General features: G+C 41.8%; 1 long non-coding RNA gene across 1 annotated transcript; it reads left to right on the forward strand.

Annotated features, from left to right (window-relative positions):
* The first annotated feature begins 9,559 nt into the window (after nt 1–9,559).
* Nucleotides 9,560–18,442, forward strand: LOC142600464 (uncharacterized). The gene is made up of 3 exons (XR_012833957.1): nt 9,560–9,662; nt 10,188–10,254; nt 16,184–18,442. It is a non-coding gene; the product is annotated as an uncharacterized LOC142600464 (long non-coding RNA).
* Nucleotides 18,443–20,529: the final 2,087 nt, after the last annotated feature.

Here is a 20,529-nt window from a genome sequence, read left to right on the forward strand (position 1 = left end):
AGCGTGCTTTGGTCTTTCTCCATTCTTAGAAATCTCATAGTCCTCTTAGGTAGGACTCTCAGCAATGCATGTTACTCCATGAATAGGTAGTTATTAAATATGTCACTTTTGATTGTGATTTTGCCCAGAATGATTTGTGTCACTCCAAGTCATTCTCTTGTCTTTACCTAGCATCTCTTTTTCTTGTGGCAGAGGTGCACTAAATATCATTCTCTTGTCTTTACCTAGGATCTCTTTTTCTTGTGGCAGAGGTGCACTAAACATTGTATATTTACGAAGATCTCCCAGTGATGCAAGAAATTAATAAATACAAAGGCCTCTTCAGCAGTTCCCTTTAGAGACTACTTACCACAACCAGATCCAGAGAGTGGCTGGAGGTTTTGATAATCTTTTATATCGTGGCTTTCAAAGTAGAGAATTCTAATACCTCGTGATTTACATGCAGAGTTCCCTTGTGTTCCCTCGATGCCAGCTAGGCTGAGGCACTAACCGCCTTCTTGTCTCAGCTACTGAACTTTTCACGGAGCTTTGAAGACCAAATAAAGCTAAAGGCATGAGCCTATAGTAAAAAAAATAAAAAAAAAAATAAAAAAATTAACCCCTGATGATGCACAGATGAGACTGAGCATGTCTAGCATAGATGCTGCACGTGGCTTTTACGTTTTTGTTCAGTATTTTTCTTTGATCTAGTTACCTTGTCTCACATGTTACATTGCAGTACCATTCAGAAATACTGGGTTCTGGGAAGATTTTAGGAAGCTGAAATTCTGTGGAAGTTGAGGGGGGGAAAGTGCAAAATAAGGCTCACACTTCCAAAAGTCCCTAGGAAAGAATCTTGCAGAGATCTCAGTGGGTTTGCTTCCTCGAAAAAGGAACCTTGTTTAAAAATTAAGCTTTTTTTAGAAGCTTCTGAGTTAGGGTTTTTTTTTTTTTATCCTCCTAGCCACCTTCCAGTCTATGCATTGCAGCACGGTCCTCTATGTGAATTGTTTCATTTTAATAATCTGATTTGGGGATACCCATGACCACAGCTGTTTAAAAAGCTGTGCTAAGATACTATTACTCTCTCTCTTTGCTATTCAGTAAAAATGCATCCAAGACTTCAGAAAATTTAACAGCATATTGTTTGCTAAGCTGTTAATCGGTTAACTTGTCTTGTTTGAAACAGGGTCCTGGTTTGCCCAAAGGTGTCAGACCATGCCTGACAAGTTATAAATTTGATGATTCATAAAGTGTGGTTAACTGGGGGGGTTGAGAATGTCTAAGGAAGCTAATCCTGTTTGATAGAGAAAACAGTGGTAGTCATCAGCTAACAAAGCACAAATATGCTCACTGTGAAAGGTAAATGTTTAATAGAAACCTCATCTCCATTTACATAAATGCCAGTGTTTTGAAAGGTATTTTCTTTTTCTGCTGTTACCTAACAGAAAGGAGGAAAAAAAAAAAAAGAAAAAAAAAAGCATAGTTCTGTACTTGGGCTTTCCTAGCTCATTTTCCTTTGCAGTTCCTAACTTCAAATATTCAATATGTCATTTAATAAATACATTTTGGATTCTTTTATATGTCATTGGTTGTTTCAACATTGTTTTCAAGCTTCTCCCCCCACCCCCCAAAGTTGTAGAGAGATTTGGAGGAGAGAAGGGTTGGTATTCAGTTTGTCCTTAATGAAGGATTTAATGTCTTTCTTAATGAAACAGTGTTTAATGCATTAAAATATGACCAAAGGCTCTCTTGCAAGCCTTTACTTGTTCACTGAAGTTAAAGGCTTATTTACATGAAGGTTTCACGATCAGTCTTCTGATTGATGGTTGTTTAAGTTTTTGTACAAATTGTATTTCAAGTAGCAATTTAAATATTTCTGTACACTGTTAGTACATAACCACATGCAGCAAAACCACAAGACCCTGAAGTACTCAACTGTCTCTGAATAAAAGAAGCCACAGGATCATGTATAAACAGATACAAACATAAGGGAGGGGAAAAAATTGCAAGGTGCTAGAAGTCTGTGTACTGTATAAATATCTAAGATACCAAATAGATAAGACTGTAGCAACAGTGAAAGAAAACATAAGCAAAGCCAGTTACTTCAGTCCATAAATGAAGGTTAAGGCATGCAGTTCCTCTTTGCTCTTGGACAAAACCCAGCGAGAGAGACAGATGGCTGTTTAACAACTGCCTTTGCAGCATGTGTAGCTGCCTGTTCCTTTAACTGGTGGTAGCAGCGTGCTGATCCAGAAAATGGAGGTTTACTTCGTGCGCTTTTCTGTTGTCCTGGAATGAAACGCTTTATTGCAAATATGTGAAGTATTATATAAGCTGCATTAGGCTTGGTGTGAAAATCATAACTTAAATGTATGTAGTGGGGTTTGGTTGGTTTTAGGTCTCTCATCTATGTTGCTCTAATGTACGGCATTTGAGTCCCGTTTGCAAACTACCAAAGGATGATGGTTCCTTGCTAATTACCCTTACTGAAATAACTGGTGGGCTAGGTGATGTGGTGGTAAGTCCAAGTCAAGCTGAGCAGTCAGGCTGATGTTCCTGAGGCAGAATTACTGTAGAGAGATAGCCAAACGAGGGCAAAACCAGTAAAAGTGACTTGCTTCTTGAAGCACTGCAAATGAGAGGGAAAATAGTTGAAATACATATGCATAATGAAAGGGAGCAACTCAAGAAATGGTAATGTAAAAGAAGGCCTATGAGTGAGAGCAGGTAGCAAGTCAGTTGCTAAGTTACAAGGCAATTTTGGACAGCAGCTATGTAGGCAAGGATAGTTTAACAGGTCTGTGCTGAAGTTCCCATGTTCAGAGATTATATGGAAGCATTATATCAGCGTCAAATCATCACACGCGGAGTACAGCGATTCCGTCACTGGGAAAGAGATCTGCGCTGCTGGAGAAAGGAGCTGCCTTGCTTTCCCCTCTACGTAGGGGAGGGGGGAGTGCCAGACTCTGTGCCTTGTTGTCCCGCACTCAGACAAGTCCTCCAAATTCCAGCTCCTACTGAAATAATTAAACAGGGAAATCCAGCTTTTAAGAGCAGAGAGGCAATTCCTGCCTATTTTTCATAGCACTTCCTACCAGGGCTGCAAGCACTTAAAAATTCTGCCCTCTCAGAACTGAGATCCCAGCCCGGCTGAGGATAGGAAACAATGGGCCTTGGCATAATCTTTTCTGCAGTGGGGATGAAATAGGACTGTTGAATGATAAAAAGACGCTCTAATCTTTTGCCGGGATCCCGAGGGCTGAAGGGCTTTTCTCCCAGAATGGATTCTAGCCTTTCCAAAGACAAAGAAGGGTGAATTCAGTAATGAGTCCCTAGCCAGCCAGCATAATAGATTCACTCTAGTTAAACCTTGTCCCGAGAGACCTGTATGCGGGTTGCTTTGCTGCTTTTGGTTTTTTGTTGTTGGATTTTTGGTGGGGTTTTTTTTGGTGGTCTCTGCTATCATAGAGTTCAGATCGATGAAACCGGCTATCAAATATGTAACTAGCATTTGTGACGAAGATTGATAAGCATGGCTAAGCACAGCTAGGTATTACACAGGCTTTATTTCTTGCACTGATGCAGTGCCCTGACATAGGCTGTTGCCAGAATCTTGATTTCATTCTTTTTGGTATGTGATCAGTGTCAATCAACTAGTCAGATTTAAGAAGCCACATTTGATCTATATGACAATTATGATTCTCTGAGCTCTTTCCCTAGTGCATCCAAATTTAATTTGCCATGGATTGCTACCTCCAGTAGTATGGAGGGCTTTTCAACTAATCTAAAGCAAAGAATACTTGGAGATGTAAAAGGAAAATTGCATGAAAAGAAGTATAGTTTTACGAAGGGTAGATTCTGCCAGACTAATTCAGCAGCTTTTTTTAGTAATAACTGTATAATAGACTTTTTAGGCAAAAGAAACGCAATAGATCTAACAGATCTTGACTTCAGGTTCCATATAATCTAACTTGAAGAATATACAAAGACGATGCTATTAAGAAGTAACGTGAGGGTAGGACAAAAATAGTTCTGTTCGCTGGTGTTCAAGAAAGACCAATTCAAACTGTAAGTGTTCTGGAGAAGGTCTACTAGGATGTTCAGAAACATGATTTATTTAGCCTAACAAATGAACACTGAAGCTAAGCTGACTCTGGGCATGATCTCAAGGGTACTGTGTTAGTAGCAAACACAAGAAAAAGGAAGAATTATTTAAAGTGAAGGACACAGACTTGCCCTAAGTACATTTAGGATGGAAATTATAAAGATGTTCCTGACTACCAGAGAATTTAGGATTTGGAATAGTGGTCCAGTAGAAACAGCAAGAAGAAATCTGGTTGGAAGACTAGCACAAACCAACATGATCATATTATATGTGTGTGGTGCTTATGTTAGCAAGACAGGGCTCCATAGAGAACTTACCTCTGTTGTAGGTTTATATCAACACTGGAGGAAAATGTTTTTTATTTTTTTGGCTAGCTGGAAACTTTTACAGCGTTGTAACTAAAACATTATATCCATTGGTTCAACTGTCAGGACTATGTCAGCATCTTTTTACAGTAATTTCAGTAGATCAAAAAACACATGTCATGCCCTAGTGTTCAATGAGTATGAAAAATGCGATTTTTAAAGGGGTTTTTTTTTTGTCTTCTAATCTTCTGCCAATGCATCTGAGATAATTTACGGTAAAACTCAAGACAGCACTAAGACTCCCCTCAATATAGCATCAGTTTTAAAGGGGAAACATCTAGATTCTGAAGTGCACTAAGCCTTATTTTCATCTTGAAATCATCTTTCAAACTTCTTTAAAGATATTTTTAATATATGTGAACATCTAATTATAGCTAAAGATAATCTGCACTTCAATTATCTTTCCTTTCTGTTAGGTCCTTGTCAGATGAACAATCCCAGGAAAAGTCTTTAGTCTGGGCACTCTCTACCTCACTATACCTTGACGGATCTTCTATCCTGCTCCCAGAAGTCCGAAGATGAAAAAGGGTAAGTATATGCATATATGTGTGTGTGTGCACACATGCAGGGAGGGCAAGGAAGGACACATCTGCCAAAATCCTAGGCCCATAAACAATTTGGTTGTTTTAGTCTTCTCGACCTCCCCCTGTGATCTGTACCTTCCCTTCCCTACTCAGCCCCACACTGCAAAAGCCTTCTCACTTCACCACAGCCTCAGTGCCTTACTCCCCTTCAGTCTGAGCACCTCCTGGGGTGCCTCTGCTGCTCCTCACTGTCCTGGTCCTGCAAGACTTCTTGCTGGAGATCTAGAGCGACATTTCAACAGCTGGCCTCAGCCCAACTGAGACTGATAGAAAGTTCCAGCCATTTTAAGGGGAAAACAGATAAAACGATCCCCTTTCTCGGGATCTTGATGGCAGATGTAACCTCTGTTCACCAACTCCAACTGCTGGTCATCATCCAGTTCTCAGATGTCACAACGCTGTGCTGCAAGCCTCTGTATTCCCATGCTTTGTTCTCCACCCCTGCGCTGCTGGCAATGCCATGTTTTGCCTTGGTGAAATGTCACACATCTGCTGTTCCTAAAGCGCTGTTATCCTGCCCTCCTCAGCCAACAGAAGAGTTGCTATAACTGAGATGTTAAGGTGTGATGGGGAGAGGAAATTAAGTGATTTGGGAGGTGTAAGCTTTCAGTCCTCAGTTATTTATTTCTTTGTTTAGGTTTCCTGGGGAGAAATAGATAAGGCCCTTGAAAGGAAGGTTCTTAATTGGCAGCTTGGTAAAGCAGCAGTGGGAGTGTGTATTGAAGAAACTGGAATAAACAGCAAAACCAAAACATAAGGTCATGATTCAAGCAAATATGCCAGAGGGAGCGCTTGGAGCAGACAATGTTTATTGCTCAATGCAGTCTGAAGTCTTGGCAGGATGCGGTCCAACGGAGCCCTCCTAAAGCTGGGAATGGAGAGGTGCACAGAGAGCAGGCCACAGAGGAGGCAGCGTGTTTTCCTTTGGAAAGGGGCAATAATGATTGTGCAGTAGACTGGAAATATTTAGCCATATAAAAGGTCTCAGTGTTAGCAGTAGCAATAGAAGCTTTTGCACATTTCTTTATTAAAAAAATAAATCAGACATTAACTTGTAGTGCGAGATAGCGGGTCAGTCACCATTTCTTACCCAAACTATTGCAGCTGAAAATGACTACGGGAAAACTTCCTAATTAGCCTTGTTGGTTTTTTAAGAAATGAAAAGTAGCTGAACTTCTGAATCTAGTTTCCTGTGGAAACAAAGCTTACGCAATCAGTGTTTGTCCTGTACCTAATAATTTTTGTAACCCTCTGATAAATCAGATTTTGACTGAGTTGAAAGAGTGATAATGTTAGACATAATTTTTCTTTTAAACATTTCATGAAATCTGGCAGCAGGATAAGGGACAGAATCTCAGGTTACTGCCTTAACTGAAGAAAAGGCAAAAGGATCTTGGCCATTATATGCTGCTTGCCAGTCAGCACACACGTGCTGACATTGAGTATTTTTTATAGCTCTAGACTAGTCCCAGAGTTTGTCACCTCTTGGTAGTGACAGTGTCATCAGAGGCATGAGGAGGGCTGGGATTTTTGTGGTGAAGGAGAAAGAGATGTGGGACAAAGGACACAAATCTGTAGGAAATCAGGCTTCGTTAGTTCTGCTGCTCAGGAACAACATGTTTGTCTAACAATAGCTTTCTGCCCGAGCACACACGTCAGAACCAGATTAGATTTCTATTTGCATACCTCCTTACCTTTCTCGGGAATGCCTCCAGCATAAAACTCCTCAATTTTTCTTTCTTCCTTAAGGCACGGGTCTCTCCTGGAGAGTAACTGTAAAAGTTGCATCTTATTTCTTAATAGATTTATTACTTTGTTTACTTAAAGTCAGATGAACTGGGTTTAATAACAACATCAAATGTTTGCTGGTTTTTCTTTAATCCTCTTGGCTCTTCAGAAACAACGTAACAGAGAGAGAGAGAGTAAATGAGCTGGATGCAATTCCATGTTGTGCACACACACTGTGAGCAGAACCTGAAGACAGTATTGTTGTGCAATGTAAACAAGGCATAAATTTATCCTACAGAACCCTTGTAGCCGATGATCTGAGAGGGAAAGAATCCAATGGATTTCTGAAGCATAGGATGAGCCTGTAGCACTGACAGGAAGAACAGGATTTTTTTTGTTTTCTTGTAAACTGAGCACACTTTATATGTACTTGTTGAAATAATAAGCATGGGGGGAAAAAAACCCCACAAAAAACTTTGACAGCCGCTGTTCAAAAGAATGTTGTAGTATCCGAGGGAGTTTTTAATCTGCAGGGAGAGAGAATAGGAGCTCTGCTCTTCTTTCTGTCTCATGTAGTCTAAGGTCTGTATTATGCTCATTATAACGATATCAGTGCTTCTAAATTAAAGCAGCAATGCCCAGATTCCACAGGGATGTGTGTCACAGAAATGCATGTGCTAGTAATTAAACAGAGTTTTCAAACATTGCCTCAGATGCAGGCAAGAACCTTTTTATGCAGTTGTGTAATAAAAAAAAAGTAAGCTAGACCGAAACTGGGGGAGCAGCATTAATACATGACGTAGCCACTGACACAACATGAGACCTCGCGTGCTATTGTTGCCACTAGCCACACTGAAGAAAAGAAGTGTTTTCAAATACTGGGTAGCATTTCAGAAGCTCAGCTTTTATGGAAGTCCATCCAAACTCCAGCTGAATGTTCCCACTGCTAACCACTTTGAAAATTCACTCCAAAGAATAACTAGTCACCTAGAAAGAAAATGAGATACAATTACAATGAAACAGATATTACTTTTAGATCCTGCCACTGGGCTACTCAGTATCCAGCCATTAAGATTGTGCCTTTTGAGGGGCAAGAATTTGATGCTTCAGGGGGGAAAAAAAAAGGCACAAAGAGTAAACTAAGCCGCACTGCACTTTGTGGGGGTAGGGGATGGTCCTTCCTGATCCCCCCATGGACAACAAGTTTGTGAAAAGAAATACAGAGCAATTACCCTAATCACAGTCTTAGCAAATGCGATTAATGATCAAACAGTTTTCCAACGTTTTGGCAAATCCTGTCTTAGTGTTATTTGCCTTGAATTCCTCCCACAGCAATAAGCTGTATAAGTTGACAAAATGCAAATGCAAAAAGCGCTACCTTTTGTGTCCCAGGGGTGCTATAACTTGATTATATCCAACCTACTCTGTAGTAGCTGACCTAATTTCTTCTGTTGTTATAATTTTAGAAGGAAGTTTTTACAGGCTCTTTGTACACGATACAGATTAGTACTCCAAGGTAGCTTGGACAAAAAAAGGGGATGAAAAATAGTCTTTTGTTCCTGGTACATTGTTGGTTTAATTTAGTTGGGTGTGTCTGGAGGAACAGAGGAGCCTAATTTTAAGACTTTCTGATTTTATTCACCTTGCATTTATGTGTTCTGAGGCTAAAATAAAACTTGTGTTGCACATGTACAGTGGCTAATGAATTAGCTCCAGTCATCAGCTTAACTGCTAAGAAATTTTACGCTGGGTCAAACCTAATGCATTGGTACACTTAGAATCTAGCAGCTCAGATCTACTTTCAAAACGAACACCTGAAATGTGTCATTAAAAGGCTAAAATACACCCACTGGCAAGGCCTGTATGCCAGTAATGTGGCTGTGTGAGTTCTAGGCTGAATTGAGGGGATCCTGCTAAAAGCAACACTTCGCCCAGTGCAGTGGTGAAGAGGATGGGATTTGTCTCTACAATTTTTGCAGTAACTTGCTATAGTCTGTCGATGTTTGCTCAGTCGCACCTAGTCAAACTGGTTTACACTGTCTCCTGCCTCATTGTTTATAAGTAATCTTTTCTCTTTACTTTTTTTTTTTTTTTAAACTTGCCAATGCTCACAGTTGTGCTAGACTTGTCATTAGAAAGTATCAAGGTGGAAAAAATAGAGAGGGCTTCAGAGGCCTTGTCCAGAGTTCAGATTTAACTGCTCGAAATCACTTGCTTTTGGTATATGTTCATTTAAGCAATTAATACATGTGACTGAGCGTAGCCCAGTGCTTCAGAGTCTTCCCAGCCCTTCCCTGTGTGGTTCAAGTAACAATGTCTTTCTGTCATGGCACGTGCCCAGTAGGAAATCAGAAAGTGGTTTTTGAATGGCATGAGCAGAAACCTTTCCCCTTGCTCACAAGGGTAGAAAGCCTGGCTTGCAGCAATTTTTAATCCAGGAATGCAAACTCTGGGGAGATGAAGTCTCTTGAATAGCTGTGGCAGCAGTTGTAATTTAGAGTAAAGCATTCTGGGACTAAATAGAGAGAGATCTGGAAGGAGCCTGCAGAAACTGTGGATGAGTAACCTCGGTTATTGTGCTAATGAGATTATGTTTTGCTTTGAGATCTACTCCTGTAGAGAGAGACTGAGTCACTTTGTCTTGGCCTATGTCATGGGGAGGGGGAGGCAAGGATTTATTTTTAATGACCAAAATAGTTGTACAGCTGCCAGGGAGTGCCTTGATTCCCTGACACACCCCCCCAATAGCTATCTGGGAGAGTTACAGGGAACATTTCCTTTCAGCCCCCTCTATGCCACCACCTACTGTTCTCCAGCCAAAGCCTCTCCAGACCTCCCTAACATCCAGGCAGTGCTGTGCACACACCCCAGGCTTTTTAGCTTCTCCACTGATGTCTGGTGAGATCACTTTTCCCTCCTGGGTCCAGCATGGCAAGTGGCTGACAGCAGGGCACTCCCCATCCCCTACCCCAGTTTCTCTGGGCTGGGGCTTCCCTCCCCACAGCTGTGGTCACCTGGAGCCCCCCAGTACAGGGGAACCTCCCTGCGCTGCCAGGAGCCCCCTCTTCCAGGGAGCGCGGCTTGCTTCTCCCTGCGAACATTGCAATGCTATCAGCCCCTGCTGAGGCGGTTTGATTTCCCTGTTTTATCTTCAAGCACGAAGCGGAGTATTTAATATCTATAAAAATGTGTATATTATATGTCCTGTTACAGTGATATACAATGGGAATAGGCTGGTGTAAGTTCCATTTATACAGTTTATCAGCCTCCCTAATAGGAATTCATGGTGGTTTAATTATATTGATGTAGTTGCAGCAATACATAGTTCTCCATGTAAAAACAGGATGAGAAAAATCCCCTTGGTAAGAGAAATTTAGCTGGCCAGTTTTAGATAAACCTTCACACGCATAACTTTTGTTTCAGGTGCCCTGCTATTCTCCATACATGAGAGAAGCTCTTGTTTATAAGGGGCTGATTAGTCATTTGACAGGTAAGCATATTTACTCATAAAGCAACCTATCCAGCGCCATGCGTGACTAAACTGAGTAACTACGTAATTATGTTTCTGTGGCTCAAGCCTTCTCTGCTGTGCCCCTTTCCTTGCGTGCATTTGTTTTATTCTCTCCTGTCATGTCCATCATTCAGAGGATGTGCTCCACTAGCACAAAGCAGTGCCCAGGGCTGTGTTTGATCACAGATATGTTCTATATTGATACATTTTACAGCTCACTTGCTCTGCTCAGAATTCAGAGGTGATACTGATTTAAAAAAATTGAAGGAGAGAAAACTCATCTTCAAGTGTATCCAAACTTGTATTCAGCCTTACCTTGCTTTGAGTATTAGGCAAAAGCATCACTACAGTTTTTATGGCACTGGTTATCCCCAACAAATACGAGCATTCATATGGCTTATAGTAGAGGTGGCAGAGCTACATCTACAGAGTATCAGGCTCTAGGGCTCCAAATTTGCAAAATTACTTAACAGAGCTACATACAACAGTACTGTTCAAAGGATGAAGCCCTAAATTAGAAAGCGCTAGGCAGAAATTCAAACAGACTATGGAACTGCTGGACTGGGCAAAAAAGCTATTAGCCTGATAAGTCTGTCTCATCTCTTTTCTTCCTTTCTCAGTGCGGTCCAACCACAATTTCTATCCCACATATTGTCCTTAAAAATATTTTAATATTTGTTTCAGTGCAGTTAATTTATTCTTTCCTATATTTGTGATTGCTTGACTTTCATAAACTTCTGTTTATGTGTTCATTGAACTTTTTAATCTCTCAGTGGGTGAAAAAAACCCCAATCACCAAAACAATTTATTTTTTCAGTTTTATCAGATTGTTCTTTAGTCACTGTTGGGCTTTTTTCCTCTCTCTTTTTTTCCTCTCTCTTTTTTTTCCTCTCTCTTTTTTTCCCTCTCTCTTTTTTTCCTCTCTCTCTTTTTCCTCTCTAAATTAGGAGTTAATTCCAGTTTCCTAGCTAGTTTTTTCAAGTTTACCTGAAAGGGACAGGGTGGAGGGGGAAGATAGCTTGCCCAAGTTTCATTATGTGTATTATAGCTATTCAGGCAGAATGAAAAGAAGTATGAAACAAGGAGTGTGAACAAATATCACAAGGATTAATGTTTGCATCACTGATAAAACAGAATAAGAAATGCACGGCATGATAAGTATAAGTGATCAGAAGGGTGTGACTGAAGGAGTAAGAAAATTAGAAGTTGAATGATGGCAAAAGGCAGAGTCAGGGGAGGGATTTAAACAGGTGAGAAAATGGCCAAGAAAAATTGTATTGACTTTTTGGTTTGTCATTGGGAGGAAGGGGCAATTATGGATATCTCCCATACGGATATAGTAAGGAACATACAAGAGCACTGTGACTGAGAAAAGGTTGCAAAGCTTGAATGTGGTCCGGCTGCATTAGGGTAGGACTGGCTTTGATTAGTCCAAGCAATGGGTTAGGACAAAAGGAAGGACAATGCTTATAAAGAGTAGAGGGATTGGAGTAGCACTTCAGGGTGCTCCTCAGAAGTTCAGCAGCAGCCATGTGAAAGTCGAATTGGCAAAGACAATTCCCCAAGAAGACATAATGGCTAAAATGTAGGACTGGATGGATGAAGAGACCAAGACAAATGCACACATGTTCTGGTTTTGGCAGGGATAGAGTTAGTATTCTTCCTAGCAGTGGGTATAGTGCCGTGTTTTGGATTTAGGATGAGAATAATGTTGATAACACACTGATGGTTTAGTTGTTGCCAAGCAGTCAAGTACTTTTCAGCTTCTCATACTGCCCTGCCAAGGAGAAGGCTGGGGGGTGCCCAAGAATCTGGGAGGGGACACAGCCAGGACAGCTGACCCCAACTGGCCAAAGGGATATTCCATACCATACGATGTCATGCTCAGTGTTTAACTGGGGGAGTTGGCCAGGAGGCAATGCAGCTCAGGAACTAGCTGAGCATTGGCTCCGGGTGGTGAGCAACTGTGCTATGCATCGCTTGTTTTGTATATTCTTCATTATTATTATTGCCTTTCTGTCCTATTAAACTGTCTTTATCTCAATCCACAAGTTTACCTTTTTCTTTTAGATTCTCTCCCCCATCCCACGGTGGGAAGGAGTGAGTGAACGGCTGTGTGGTTGTTTTAGCTGCCTGCCGGGTTAAACCATGCCAACACGTCACTGATGCAGAATGCTGCCAACGTGACTGGGGACTGATCCACAGGGAGAGGCAGAAGAGAGAAAGCCTGCTGAGATTTCCACGGCGAATAGGAATGGAAAAGGAAGCCTCAGCTGTCAAAAGGGAGAAGTGAGGATGGAGTTGTGAAAGCCAAGGAGAGAAAGTGTTGAGAGGAAGGATAAAGTTGGCAGAGAGATGACAAAAGTAAGAGACAGGGATCAGTGAAGATATAAATAAAGACAACATCATTTAAGGAAGCAGAAGTCATGAGAGCAATTTCAGTGGTGCAGCGAGAATAGATAGCAGAATGTGAGAAATGCAAGACCGAGTAGAAAAGAGGCTAGGAAGTACTTGCTGTACGTCAGTTGTGGTATTAGTCTTGGTGAGAGATGAGCCAAGGAAATGGGGAAATGTTGTGAATATTGAGAATAACTGTGCATGCTAGAGGAAACTTAGTGGAGGCTCTGAAGGACAGAGGGAATGAGAGAGAGAAGTGTTAAGAGCTTTGAAAGAGAGGTGGTATGGGTCTTATATCTTTAGGAATTGGTCTGTTCAGTCTTGCACTGTAGAAAGGAGAAGTCATAGGAGAAAGAGCTTGCCAGCATGGGTAGGGAAGACATTCTCAGAGACTTTTCTTTCCACTGTCTGAAACCTGATGGGTGTACATGCATTCTTTAGCATCAAAGCTGTTTTTCAGACAAACCAGCAAGATTGAAAGGGAGAATTAACCATAAGGAGAAAGAGTTAAGGGAAAGGAGGGAAAGATTTTGGTAGAGGAATATGGAACTGCCTAATTAGCCTAGTTGGCATCATCTATCATTTCCTACAGCATCACTAATTCTCAATATCCACTGTACTGAAAATCTGTGTAATGAAAAGTGGGATCCAGGTCACCTGACAGACAGGCAGAGGTACCTGCTGACTTCTAAGCTTACGCCTGTGTCTCTTTTGTCAAGGATCAGAAGCAGGGAAAGAAAAAACAGTTTTCAAAGTCAGGGTCAACAGAGACAAGAACATCATTTGCATTTTGCTTTATTAATGTGGGTTAGCTCAGCAGGCAAAGTCTAGCATACTGATAAATGATTTTGTAATGGGAAAAATAGGGTCAGTGACTGCAAATCATTTTTCCCCTTAAAGTAAATGAGGCACTGTTGGGTGGGAGGACTTGGAGGATGTGTGTGCATGTCATATTTCATTTTAGTCAGGAAATACAGATGTAGGCTAGACCAAAATGGCTCTGAATATTTCACCAAGGAAAAATGATGATGAAAAGGAAGTGGAGCTAGGCCCTGCAGTTATCACACAGTACTGCTCCCAGGTGGTGATGGTTAGCTCCTGCTGTATTGGGTCCGTGTGTTCTCCCACTGTGTTTAATCTGAGCAGCTCACAGAGCTGGCTCTATCCCTGCACAGAGACCCTCTGTTACCCCTCTCTGGAAATAAGACCTTTTACAGCTTGGCTCCTATAATCTCCCAAAACATAATTGCTGCTCCCTTTACCACGTGCTCCCCATTAGCTCAAGCGCAGGTTTTGTCCCTCCCTTCCTATAAAGAAACACTGAGTTACTGAGTATAGAGCATCTCTTCATGGACATACAGTTGTGGAAGGAACTGGTGTGCTAGCACTGACCATGCCCTACTGAAGCAGCTCAAGGAATATACAGATCTGGGCAAAATAATCAGTATCTACATGTTTTTCCTTGCCTAAGTCTTCTGAGCTTTCTTTGGACTGGGGTCTGAGACTTTGAAGTCTGCTGCTCTCCTCCAAGCCATAGGAAACAACTTCTTCAGTTGTGAGTTGGATCTCACAGCTAAACCGACTGCTATGAGAGGAGGATTGTCTTTTCTGTTCCCCTACTCAAGCTTTCTGTGCTTCTGAGTGCACCCCCAGCCTGCCAGGCCCATGGTGGGATTAGACAGCTCAGCTCACTTGATCCAATAATTAATCGCTGCCGAAAGGGGGGATCCCACTCCACCTCCTCCTTAGCTGTGCACCCCAGCAGCGTCCCTTTCTGTTGCACTGGAGTGCTCATCTTGTCTCGCAGCAAGGATTTCGAGGGACCTAAACTGGTAGAAAACTAACTCCACCAAAGAAGGTGAGCAGTGTTTTTGCTGGATTAGCTAGGTGAGCCACCCATCCCACCACAGGAGCATGGCCTGGGGGAGGCAGGACTCCCATTTGGTGTCCAAGAGCTCTTAGACAGGCTTGGCTGCATCATCACGCCATACCCCACAGCACTGAAAAATTCATGCTCAATGCTGGTCCGTGCTCTGCATCTGAGAAAGATTCTTTCGTTCCTCACTCCTGGATGCCAGGCAAACACGGTGGGACTGATTCAGCCCCCAGCTATCTGATTTTCCAAAGATGCTCCCATTTTGAATGGGAGCAGCTGAGTTTTAGTAACTCTCTGCTCTCTTATCTCTGGAAGGTGTATGACATGGGCCTGACAGTTCAGCTCTGCGTTCACCAAGACATGCGGTAACTCAACAATCACCGAAAATCACCAAAAATTACACACAGGCATGGTCTCCAGATTGTCACAGTTAGGCATGATGAAGCACCTACACACTGACCCAGAGCATATGTTACTTTTTTCCTGATTATATTAGCTCTGGTACTATTTTGTATTACGACTGATATATGTTTCAGTTTCCAGCACTATTATTAAAATGTAAATTCGTAAGCTATGCCTTATATTGTGTTCTGGTTTATTGGTGTAAATGAAGTGAGGTTTTTTTAATCCTTTGAATAAAATTCCCTCGGAAAACTTTTGGCACACTCTACTCTCGCTTGCAGTGACCTTACGTTGATATATTTTTGTGTGTCTGTGCATCTTCCTTTTTTCCTTTCCTCCATGCTTTATCTGCTCGCACAGAGCTAAATCCAAATTTCAGCAACCTGTTCCCAGGGCTAAAAGTTCTTTTAACTGTTATTTTTTAATTTTGTGGATCCTGGCTCTGTAATCTCAGACAAGAAAAGTTAAAAGCAGGGCAGCATTGCATGCTCTAGTCTTTTGCAATATATTTATATCCTGTATGAACATAGTCCTTTTCCCTAGATCCAACACATATCTAAGTTAGAAAACCTGATAGACTATTTAAGAAATGAGAACAACTACTTTGTTTTCAAATCTGGTAATTAAAAACTAATTTGTCAAACTAAGGGCATTCTATTCTGTTGGTTTACATCATAGCGCTCTAATACCTGTAACACAACACAACTATTTCTGTAATCCTTTGATTTGTTTTTGCCTAAACTTTAAATAGTACAATGAAATCTTCTGGGTAAAAAAATGTGCATATAGAAACCTTGCATTGTTACATGGGTTTCTAAATGTAGCGCTGTACGTTCATTTTGAAAGGAAAATAGACAACTATTCTTAAATTACCACCTTTTAGCTCTGTTTACTTAGAGAGATACTCATATCTCTAAAGAAAGGAGCCTCCTCCCCTTCAAGGAAGTTATGCTATCACTGTGTCCCACAGGAAACTTTGGGCTACAGGGCCCTTGCAGCATGGCAGAGTGGAGGTATTTCAGGCCAATAGAGATACTTGTTCAGTAACTAATTGTATGTGACTAAATGCGGGGTTTTTCCCCATTGCAAAACAGGAATGTTTAAATAGCGGTCTGCAGAGGAATTGCTGCACACCTCACTGCCTGTGGCCACCTCAGCGGGTGCTCTGCTGATGTGGTCAAGAGGCAAAAAATGAAAGGTGACTTAAAAGCGACTTCTACTTTTTCACTGCAGGAGGGTCTGTGCTCACTGCAGCAGTGCAGACAGCTTTGAATGAATCACAGAATTCGAAGAATTAGTGACAAACCTTGTCATGCAGGCAACCCGCAGCACAGGAGCTGCCAGAACAATGCGGTGACTAAGGAGGCTGATGTGATCCCTGGATGTAGAATACCTTCCGTAGGAGTAAAGAGGTGATAATACAGTAACATTAAGGGAATAGTGTCTCTTGTTCTGGTGCCCACGCTTGAAGAAAATGATGTTGACAATTTAGGCTTCACAAAGGAGCAATAAGAGTTACATGATATCTAAGCAAAGCTGATTTATGGTAAGAGACTTACGATCAGTCTTTTTAGTTTATTGAAAAGAAGACTAAGAGGGAACATGATGATGAACAGTAGGCTGTGCAGGCCCTTAACTGCAAGGGGCTCCGTCATCCTACGGACAAAGATAGCCACATCCTATGGCAGGAGGTGAAAGCTAGAAATAAGGTGGATAGAGTAGTTCAGGCTAAAGATCAATTAACTTCATCACAGTATTGTGCCTGGATCATATTCTCACTTAACTGCCACAGCAGCCCTTTTAATTACTATGGCAAAGGTGTCATGAAATGTGTGCATGAATAATTGAGATGATATGCCACATAACCAGGGCCAAATGCAACTACCTGAGCTTGGAGAACTCAAAAGAGCTGACTGGGACATCTGCATTTGAATAGCTCTTAAGGGAGGATTGTGCAAATCAAGGACTCTTTCACTGCTATGGGCAATTCCAGGAGACGCTGGTTATGGCCTTCCCAAAAGCATGATTGTCCTGTATTCCTTCCTGCGCCATCTCTGCCATGTTAGCCTGTAAAACAATACATCATTCATCTTCAAATTCCTCCTCAGGGCTGGATTCAGGGATCATACATGCATTCAGGGAAAAATACTCCTGTGCTTCTCTCCCATTAAAATCAATGAGTTTTCAGGCTGTCTGAAGATAAACATAGAGTTCAGTTGTCTTTGATGAATGCAGCCAAGTAGCCTACTGATTGTGTCTAGGTAAAGAGCTAGTAGGGATCTTTCTTTCATTTCTTTGACTTCACACCAGCTTACTTCACATTGTCTATTTAGACGCCAAGTGCTTTAAAGCACAAACCGTCATTTCTATGGATGTAGTGTTTAGCACAGCTGAAGCCTGTCTTGATTGGGAGTTCTAGATGCATCTTGAATGCAGATAATAGAAATTTATGATAAGGTTTGAATTAATACTTAGTCTCCAATGCTATATAGTTTGACATCAGTGCTGCTTCATCACTACAAGCATTTACAAAAGCTACAGTCTTTCTGAGAGGATTCATCAAATGCTGTTGTAGAAGGATTTTGTGCTTTGTCTCATAGCAAATATTTCCAGAACTGGACTGTTTCTTTTCCATGATTATCACAAATTAAGACCACATGCATTTCATGTGCTCAAAGAAGAGCAAAAGAAATCAACATTTGCTAAACAGAAATTAATCTGAATCTAGCTAAGAACTAAAATAATTAAAAAAAATAAAGACTTTTAGCGCATATGGACAGTCACTAGGTGCTTGGGTAACTGCCTGCCCTCAGCTCTCGGTACATAGCTCTAGTTGCTAGCAGATCCTGGTTGAAATTCAAATCAGTTTCAGCATTGCTGCTGTCTCTTCTAATTGACTCTGTCGATATACTCAGCTAGTGGGAGGGACAGAGCAGCAAAGCGGGCAGAAAGGACCAAATGATTTCTAACACATGCTTGGCTATTCAGCAAAACATTATGGATGCAGGGGCCTGACACTGCACAGGCGTCGGGATTCCCTGTGCCCTGCCATGGAGCACTCTGTCAGAAAACCCAGAGCAATTTTTTTTTTTTTTTTTCTTTTAAATGTTAAAAGCATTAGGCCCAGACAGCGTTTGAAAACCACAGCTCACTTGGCGATGAGCATTGTGTAGCAGCGGAAGCGCATGGAAAAATTCTGGCTGACTCATCCATAATTCATCTGGCATCCCAGGGAACACACGCATTGGAGTGGGATCCCTGGCACTCCTGCGAGGGGAGAGGGCAGAAACTGGCCCTCTTCTACCCAGGTAACCTCACAGCCCCCAGGCTCATTGCGGGGCCATCCCAGTGCCTCTGGCTGTAGCACAGGGCAGGGGAGCACAGCCCTGGGATACTTAATGACTTGCGCTTCATGACAGTGCTGCTGTGCGGAAGGGTCAGTGAGGGAGGTGGCCTCATGCCCTGGGACAACACGTGCAATGATTTGAGGAATCCATCATGAATATGAATCCATCCACCATGAATATGGTCAATATTCATATCTTCGTACCTGCGTGCGTGTGATGTAAGCTCTGCTCTGAGTGACTCTGCTCTTGGCGTACAACCTCCTGCTGGGCTGTGTTTCCAAGGGCTCCTGGCAAAGGGCTGGCCAGGTGTTATTAAACCATAATGATCTGTTCACACAGAACCCAAAAGGTAGGTGGCTGCAACCCAGGGCAAAGTAGTTTTTAAGCCTGACCTTCAGCTTGGAGGTAGCTAAGCAACATATTCCATCTTGAGGGATTTCAGTCACCTGATGAGGTTATTTTAAAGGTATGATTGGCCTGAAGAGACAAGTAGAAAGTCTTGCAGGCTGTTTGAAAGAAAACCAGAAGAAACAGGATGAGTATCAGAACCTGTCTGATTTCAGTTGTGTGTAGTAGCCTAAACTCGGAGCAGTTTGCAAGAGAATCTTATGGAAAAGAATGGTGACAAGTAGTGAGGAAAAAATTACACTGACAAATGAAAGTAGATGTTAATTACTTTATCTCCATCCATGCGTTCCTTCAGCCCTGGGCAGTAGAAGAAGCTGACTCCTTCGGGACTGTCTGCTTCCACTGATTTTCTGAAGGGATGAATGAAGTTCAGAGTACTCAAAATACCAGAGCTGCAAAATAAGCTTGCGGGAAATCTGTCCATCAGCCATTGGTCCTGGGACCATGTGGTCAGCCATGCAGCCTAGGCAGAGCCAAGAGCATGTATTCATGGTAGTGCCCAAACACAGGGGCTGAGGGATGTCCAGTTGGATAGCAGATGCCCCAAGACACCTGTAGATCAAGACAGCTGTACACCATAATGCTTGGCGCAGTGGTTAAGTTCCACCTGAACGCTCTGTTGGTGAGAGCATGGAATCACTTGACAAAACAAGATTCGGAACTCATTAGCTAGCACATACAGGTCAAAATCATCAGTTACGTTCAGGGTCTACAAATGTGTATCTATTCTACTTCCAGAAGCTGTGTTTCAGGAAATTATCTTTTCAGGGCTGTAGTCGTGGTTGCTACCTTCAATCATTTAAAAAACACCAAAACCCAAAAAAACCAGACAGACATGACCTAGAGACATAATCTAGAAAATAACATCATCTAGAAAATATAGCATGTTTTAATAATAAAAATTTTGCCTTGCCAAAGCAAAGTTTCTTTACTACATGTTGTTTAATCTCACGTATACTTCTATGGTTATTTTCTTGGCTTAAATCTAATTACTTCCCAGTATTTCAGTTTGTTATATCTATTTTCATCTCATGTTCTGCCACTGTTCCCAAGAGTATGCTCCATTGCACAATTCTCTGTATTATTTATTTTGAGGCAGCTTCTGATATAAAGAATTAGTCCTGGGATTTATCCACAGTTTTGACACTGGCCAGCTGGGTGACTTCTGGCCAAGTCACTGCACCTCTTCACCCCTGTTTTCCCAGCAGAAAGAGTGCAGTAACAACCCTTCCTTTTTGAAAGCACATGGAGATCTGCAGATGAAGTGCTATATAGTTCATAGTCCCTGTTTACAGCAACAATTTCACTGATATAGTAAACTTACATATTGAATTTTCCTCATTTTTTTACAGATGAAAACCCAAAGACTGGCACCTGTTAAAGTGCTTATTAACCTCCAACAGAACTGGTGAAGACAGACAATCACTGTTTCTTTCCCTCAGCCTGTTTAAAAGAGGCACAACAGTAACAGAGACAAGCTTTTAAACTAGATGTTTGTGACCTATTTGGAACATGTACAATCAGTGCAGACTTTGTTCATTGGTTCTGATTTTTGTTTTCTTAAGGTGGCCTTTGAGGGAACAAATGCAACATTTCTTATGCCTGTGACTATGTGCACCCTTGCTCCAGCCAGGCAGGGGTGCTGCTTGAACTGCAGCAGCCCCAGGACTTGATAGGGAAGAACTGCCTGAATTTGGGAGGAAAGCCTCGCTGTGACACTTGCTTTTCGGTCCTGCCTGCAAGTTCACTGAACTCCACACAGAAGATCTGTCAAGTTAGGAAAGTTTCCTGTAGTCTCTGCCTCTTCAAAAAATACCCAACAGC

This window comes from Balearica regulorum, chromosome 2, assembly GCF_011004875.1.
Source record: "Balearica regulorum gibbericeps isolate bBalReg1 chromosome 2, bBalReg1.pri, whole genome shotgun sequence".
Lineage (NCBI taxonomy): Eukaryota > Metazoa > Chordata > Aves > Gruiformes > Gruidae > Balearica > Balearica regulorum.